The sequence below is a fragment of the Euphorbia lathyris genome, chromosome 4 (assembly GCF_963576675.1).
Source record: "Euphorbia lathyris chromosome 4, ddEupLath1.1, whole genome shotgun sequence".
NCBI classification, from domain to species: Eukaryota; Viridiplantae; Streptophyta; class Magnoliopsida; order Malpighiales; family Euphorbiaceae; genus Euphorbia; species Euphorbia lathyris.
In genome coordinates this window covers 10,598,510-10,606,201 of record NC_088913.1, presented here as the reverse complement: position 1 = coordinate 10,606,201, position 7,692 = coordinate 10,598,510, and positions in this window count along the sequence as shown.

The following is a 7,692-nucleotide window of genomic DNA, read 5'->3' as shown; positions in this document are numbered from 1 at the left end:
GAGTAAAGATGGGCTTTATGTGCTTACACCCACCCTGAAGGAGGCCCTAGTTGGAGAGAAGGTGTCTTTTGAAAGGTGGCATGCACGTCTTGGACATTGTCAGAATCAGACAGTCAGCTCAGTTCTCAAAGAAAACAATCTATCCTCTTCAAAACCAGTTAGCAATTGTTCTTTTTGTCCATTAGGCAAGCTTGCTAGAAGCCCTTTACCCTTTATTAGTCGCTCTATCATATTTATTTTTGAGAACTTACATTTGGATGTTTGGGGGCCAGCTCTAGTTGTTTCTTGTCTTGGCCACCGTTACTTTTTAATAATCATTGATGAATTCACTAGATTTGGATGGGTTTTCTATTTAAAGAATAAGAGTGATGTTTTTTCAACCTTCTGTGATTTTTATGCCATGATCTCTAATCAGTATAGTGCAAGGGTCAAGAATATTTACTCTGATCTTGGGGGAGAGTTTCAAAAACTACAACCTTTTTTCAAACGACATGGCATTATACACAAAATTGCATGCCCTCACACTCATGCACAAAACGGTATAGCTGAGAGAAAAATTAGACATGTCGTTGACACCTGCCTTACTTTGCTAGCCAATGCATCTTTACCTCTAAAATTCTGGAACTATGCCATGATACACAACATGAGGCTAATCAACTACTTACCCACCAAAATCCTGAACAACAATTCACCCTATTTCTTGTTCTACAAGAAACAGCCTGCCTATAAGTCCTTACGCATTTTTGGCAGTGGTATCTATCCTCTTCTTCGTCCATACAACCAGCAGAAATTTGATTTTCGCTCCAAGCTATGTGTCTACCTTGGTCCATCAGAAAATCATTCTAGGGATATTTGTCTTGAGTATGCCACCAGATGCATATACATCTGCAAATTTGTGCAGCACAATGAAGAAGTATTTCCTGCATCAGCAGTCACTGCATCATCACCTTCATCTAGCAACTCGGGGGTAAGCACATCGTGTCAACTACCATCTTTACTCGGCCCGTATCCAGGTAATTTCTCTAATCCCAATCCTATATTATCTACTTCTAACTTAGTTCCATGCTCCCAACCCATCACACCTGTCCACTCTGGACCTCATCATGGTACCCCAATTACTCCCCCTGACTCTGAAGCCACAAACACTGCTCCTTTAGCTCCACGTAAATGTTTGTCACCAGTGGTCACTGCTGCATCAACACATGTTCCTCAGAATGATCCTAGCACACTAGTTGATGCTATGAACATCACCACACCGGAAATACAGAATGCAGTACCTCATGAAGAGAACATCATGCCACAAACAGATTCTCCTCCTCCTGAAACTGCAACACCTGCTCCTATTCCAACTGAAAGGCCCAGACCTCGCAATGCACCGCTGATTGGTCCACGACAACATTATATGCAACTTCGACAGTCGTCTCTTCAATCAAGAGGAAGGTTTGAGGGACTTTTAGCTACACATCCAAATGGCACAGTGGATCCCACATGCTTCAGTAAAGCCAACAAACAACTCGAATGGCGTACAGCAATGTCTGAAGAGATTCAAGCTCTTCTGGACAATGGCACATGGCAACTTGTACCGAGACCACATGATCAGCATGTCATCACCTCCAGGTGGCTCTTTCATACAAAGAAGAAGTCTGATGGAACAATTGATCGTCACAAAGCCCGTTTGGTAGCACGGGGATTCACTCAAAAAGCTGGGATTGACTACAAAGAAACATTCAGTCCAGTAATCAAAGCTACAACCATTAGGTCTGTCTTTTCCATTGCAGCAGTAAACAACTGGTTCATCAATCAGCTGGATGTCTCTAATGCATTTCTTCATGGAAACTTATCAGAGACAATATATATGGAACAACCGCAGGGTTTTCGGGACAGTGACCGACCAGATCATGTCTGTCTTCTCAAAAAGAGTCTTTATGGATTAAAGCAAGCACCGCGAGAATGGTTCACACGCCTTCGAACATTCCTCCTCTCCCTTGGGTACAAAATGTCACTGGCTGACAACTCTCTATTCATCAGACGCACCGATACGGAAAAGACTTACATTCTGTGCTATTTTGATGATATACTCATAACAGGTAACCACCCTGTACACATCACCAACACTATTGCAGCCATCGAACATGAGTTTCCCATTTGCAATCTTGGCAAGGCAGAATACTTTCTCGGAATTGAGATCAGATATGAGAAGGATGGCATTCACATGTGTCAGGCCAAGTATGTGGCTGACATCCTAGACAGAGTGAAGATGATTGACTCCAAGCCCACACTAACGCCCATGGCCACCATGCCAACACTTTCAAAGGAGCTAGGCACCAGCTTAACCTCTAGAGATGAATATCGAAGCATTGTGGGAGCACTTCAATACTTAACATTCACTCGTCCTGACATTGCATTTGCAGTTAACAAATTATGTCAGTTTCTGCACTGTCCGACTGATGAGCACTGGAAAGGAGTTAAGAGGTCTTATGCTATATTCAGGGCACATCAGACTTTGGCATAGTCATGTCCATCAAACCAATACAGCACATCCATTGTTACTCAGATAGTGATTGGGGAGGGTGTCCTGATGATCGATGATCCACGGGTGCCTTCTGTGTTTACCTTGGATCCAGCATTGTATCGTGGTAGACCCGCAAGCAACCCACAATAGCCAGATCCTCAACAGAAAGTGAATACAAGGTAGTGGCAAATGCCACAGCAGAACTCCTATGGTTCAAATCTCTTCTCTCGGATCTCGGATTTCCCTTACCCACCCCGGTTCAGCTATGGTGTGATAATGTTGGAGCAATTTATCTCACCTCAAATCCAGTGTTCCATGCCCGTACGAAGCACATTGAGCTAGATTATCATTTTGTTCGTGAACAAGTTCACAGAGGTTTTCTCGGTGTCAGATTTATTCCCACCGATGATCAGGTTGCAGACATACTCACCAAGCCGCTAGCTCCGGCTCGCTTCATGATGCTACGCTCTCGCCTCTTTGTTCGTGCCCGCCATCGGCTTGAGGGGGGGTGTTAGAGATAATGTTCCTATTATCTCTGTAAATAGATTCTTATCTAGTTAGAGTTTCAATTTGTCTATAACCCTAGCTAGGTAGAGTTCTAATACGATTATACTTGTGTATTGTATTCCTATACAAACTACTATTGGCTCACTATAAATACAAGGCCTCTGAGCCATAATCACTAAGGTGATTCAAACCATTAATTGTGTTATTACTTATCTCTCTCTATCTCCATAATCTTCCCTATATCAAACTATACATTCAACAAGTGGGATGATGACCCCCTTCCATGAAAATTTTGTGCTCACATATCCCCTATGTTGATACCCTTAATATAAGAAATGGCTTAATACATCATTTTCCCTGTAAACTTATCGAAAAAAGTTGATTGACCCTTTAAAATTTTTAAAGTGTGTCGATAGCTTCTTGAACTTACATAAAATATTCAATTATTCCCTAAACTTGCATAAAATGTAATCAATTAATCACCCAGATATAAAAAGTAAGTTAAATGTGGAGGATATGTTGAACGTGCCATAGAATGTTATTACATAATTCACAAAATAGATTAAAACATATTTAAAAAGAAGTTCTTACTTGCTCAGCTATAAAACTTTTTATTCCCTAATATTAGAATCGCATACCCTGACCTTGGTCGTTTTATTTTTTTAAGATGCGTGCAACATATTTTCCTCATTTAACTTATTTTTTTACAACCGAGTGATTAATTGATTATATTTTACATAAATTCTGGACACTAACTAAACATTTTATGCAAGTTCAAAGAGCTATCAGAACATTTGGAAAGTTCAGAGATCAATCAATTTTTTTTAACAAATTCAATAGGCAAATGATATACTAAACCATAAAAAATCTTCCATACACGACCTTTTGTAGTTCCGAAAGAATAGTTAACATCTGCTTTTTTTATCAGAGGTGTGGGAGTGGAATAAATTATCACATGAAGTTTATCAAGAGGATCCAAATAAGCATATTCCAAATGAGAGGCTAAAGGTTTGAGTTGTAGTCCTATTTTGTAGTTTAGAAAAGGTTCTTGCGACCGTGTTATTTGGGCTTCAGTTATAAACGGGATGAATGTTCGTTCCTGAAGAGCAATGAGAGTGGCCATTCAGTTTTTTTCACTATATATCAAGAAATAATTGGTGATACGGTATTAGTTGAGTGGGTCGAACACTTGGGCTTCGATTTGGGCCTGAATCTAAGATTTGGACCCAAACCCATGAAAGAATACGGTTGGGAGCTGCCTCAAGGGACACGTGGACCAGTAATCACTCTGGATCCCAAAGACACGCTCCCCCAACTCATATCTAACACGGAACAGAAAGATAAGGTTCGCAGACCAATCAAACATTGTCACGTGTCTAGCACACTTTATTGCCTATAAATAGCTTGAGATTTAGAGCCAAAGGTATGTAATCACATATACATACTCTCTCACTTAATTGTTTTCAGGTTACTTAATACTTCCTCAAGTATTCTTCTGACTTAAGCATCAGAGAGGGTTCGCCGGACCTCTGATCCCTTTTCTGACGGTTGTTATTGTTTCAGATCACGAGAAATAGACATATTACAAAAAGGAAGACATCAATTGGTATAGCATACGCTAGAATGCGACTACCATACTTTTTAGAGAAAGAGTCTGTGGACTTTCTATCTACTTTACCGTGATTCAAAATATTTTAAATATCACTTAATCAGTTCATTTTATGAATCCTACTTCACTTTTAGCCCTAAATAATTACTACGATACTAACACAATAGATGGATAACTATTGTTTATTTTGAGAGATCAGGATTTTCTGATTATCGGGTTTGTTCAAATAATTACACAATCATAATAGGACAATATATCAGCGAACAACGTCGACGAAAAAAGTATGATGAATGAAATATATTCAATATTTAAATGACAAGGAATATTCCAGAACCTTGTATGTTTGTTATTTTGTTCCGAGAATGCTATAATTACCAATGCAATACAATTAATTCTAGTGAAAATTTTAGAAGATTAGGATGATTACCTAAGTATCCTAGGAGTATATTCCCATGGAAGGAATATCATACTTGATATTAATTCTTGGAATCCCCGAAGATGGAAATATGACTTTTATCGATAAAATTCCATGTTAATTAAAATGAAAAGCTAATGAAAACTCAGAAATAATACGATAATTATGTAGATGTTCTCAAATTGAATTCCGAATTGAAGAATACTGATTAAATATTATTGGAATTATTAAGAATGCAAATATGACTTTTTTTTATCAATAATGTTGCATATCTTAATGAAATACAATTCAAAATATTTGCAATAATCATCCACATATTTCAATAAATATTGGGGAGCCGTGTACATTTGTTACTTCGTTCCACGAATGTTATAGTAAACAAGATAATTACCGATAAAAATACCGTTTATTCTGGTAAAAATTTAGAAAAATATAATAATTACCTAAATATTCTCGAAATATATTCCAATGAAAACAAGATTGGATTTGATATTCTTGGAACCCCGAGAATGAAAGTAGGACTTTTATTGATAAAATTCTATTTTTTATGAACTAAAAGCTAATAAAACTAATTGACATCTGAAAATTTATAATAATTACCTAGATATTCTCAAATTGAATTCTGAATCGAAAAATACTGCTTTTAAATATTCTTAAAATTATTGAGAATGAAAATACGACTTTTTTCAATAAAATTCTATTTTTGTCAAAATAAAAACTAAATAAAGCTAGAAAAATTTAGGAAATTATAGTAATTATCCAAATATTTCTAAAATATTCTTCCAATTTATTCTAATGTTCCTAGAATTTTTTAGAAGTAAATGAGATTTTTTTTTAATAAATTTCCTTTTTTAGTAATAAAAAACTTAGTAAAAGCTAGAAATAAAAGTATAAATATTTAAATATTTTCAAAATATATTCCAATTTATGGAATATTTATTAGAATACCCCTGTAACCCTTGAGAATAAAATGATATTTTTATCAAAAGGAAATCTATTTTTCTTAATAATAGCTCAATAAAAGCTAAAATAATTATAATAAATACAAAATAATCCCAAAAAATATTCCAACAAACATAATATTCATTTAGATTCTGGAACCTTAGGGAAAATATAATATTTTTCTTTGTAAATGAGCCATTTTGCATAATAAAATCCCAAAAAGAGGCTAAAAAGCAAAAGAAAATATTAAATAAATATAAAATAAATACTTTTCAAATTAAAATTCAGTTTAAACCCATTTTACTTGAAAAGTAGAGTTTTCTTGATAATTAAAAAAGTAGGACTTTTATTGATAAAATTCTATTAGGGGGCAAGGGAATTAAAAAATATGCGAAAAAGACCCGAAAAGTGATGAGTATTGGAGCCAAAATGCTTTCCCTTTTCTGAAAAATAAGCTAAAAAAATCGAAATAAATTGAAAATAGGTCGGAATAACCTCAAATGAAAGCCAAAAGTTTAGAAATAAATAGATTTAGTTTAAAATGGAATAAAAAGTCACTTTGTTTTTCAGAAATTACTCTTGGAGCGTGCTTCCACAGCAGTTTTGATTTCGATCCACCAGATCTTTCCCGACTCCGATTTCCAGACCCGAACTGTGTTGGTCCCTAACAAAACACCTTAAGGTTTCTTTGTTTCACAAAAAAAAGTATACTCAAGACCTCCTTCAAGAATTTGGAATGACACATTCCAAGGCTCTACAACTTCCAATGGATCCTCATTTCAAGCTTCTACAGGATAAGGGTGAACCTTTACATGATCCAGCTGTCTATCAATGCCTTATTGGTAAATTGATTTACCTTACTATTACTAGGACTGACATAGCTTTCCCTGTCCAGTTGCTCACTCAATTTCTACACCAACCTACTTCTGTACAATTGCAAGCTGCTAAACGCATTCTTAGATACTTGGTTGGAACTTCCTCTCACAGAATTTTTGCTTGCTTCTTCTTCTGCTGCAAAACTGAGCGTCTATTGTGATAGTGATTGGGCCAGTTGCTCTCTCATAAGCAGGTCTACTACTGGTTTTTGCATTTTTCTAGGTCATTCCCCCATTTTATGGAAGGCCAAAAAACAATCTATAGTTGCTCGATCATCTGCTGAAGCAGACTACAGGGCAATGGCCATTATCACATGTGAGGTAGCTGTCAGCTCTTCTGCAAGATCTTGGTCTCACAGACTTGCCCTCTATAATTATTCATAGTGACAATCAAGCTGCTCTCTCCATTGTTGCGTACCTAGTGCTCCATGAATGCAAAAAACATATTGAAATTGATTGTCACTATGTTCGTGATCAAGTCAAGGCTGGAAGATATCTTCACAAAGGTGCTTCCGGTCAAGAATCATCAGCGCCATGTTCACAAGCTTGGAGCTTCTCCTTCCACTCGACCTTCAGCTTGAAGGGGATTATTGAGAAGCTCTCTAGCTAATTATGTTTTTATGTGTACTTAATAGCATTTTGTCTAAATAATCTCTCTTTTATATGTTGTACCGTTAGTCTATTTTGTCTGGTTGTACCATTAGTTTATAAACATCACTTCTCTCTCTAAATCTTCCATCTCTCTCTAAATTCTCTCTCTTTTTCTCTAATTCTGGCCTTTTCAATCTATACTTACTAATTTTGAGGGTGGGTGATGAAATTCGAACGCTAT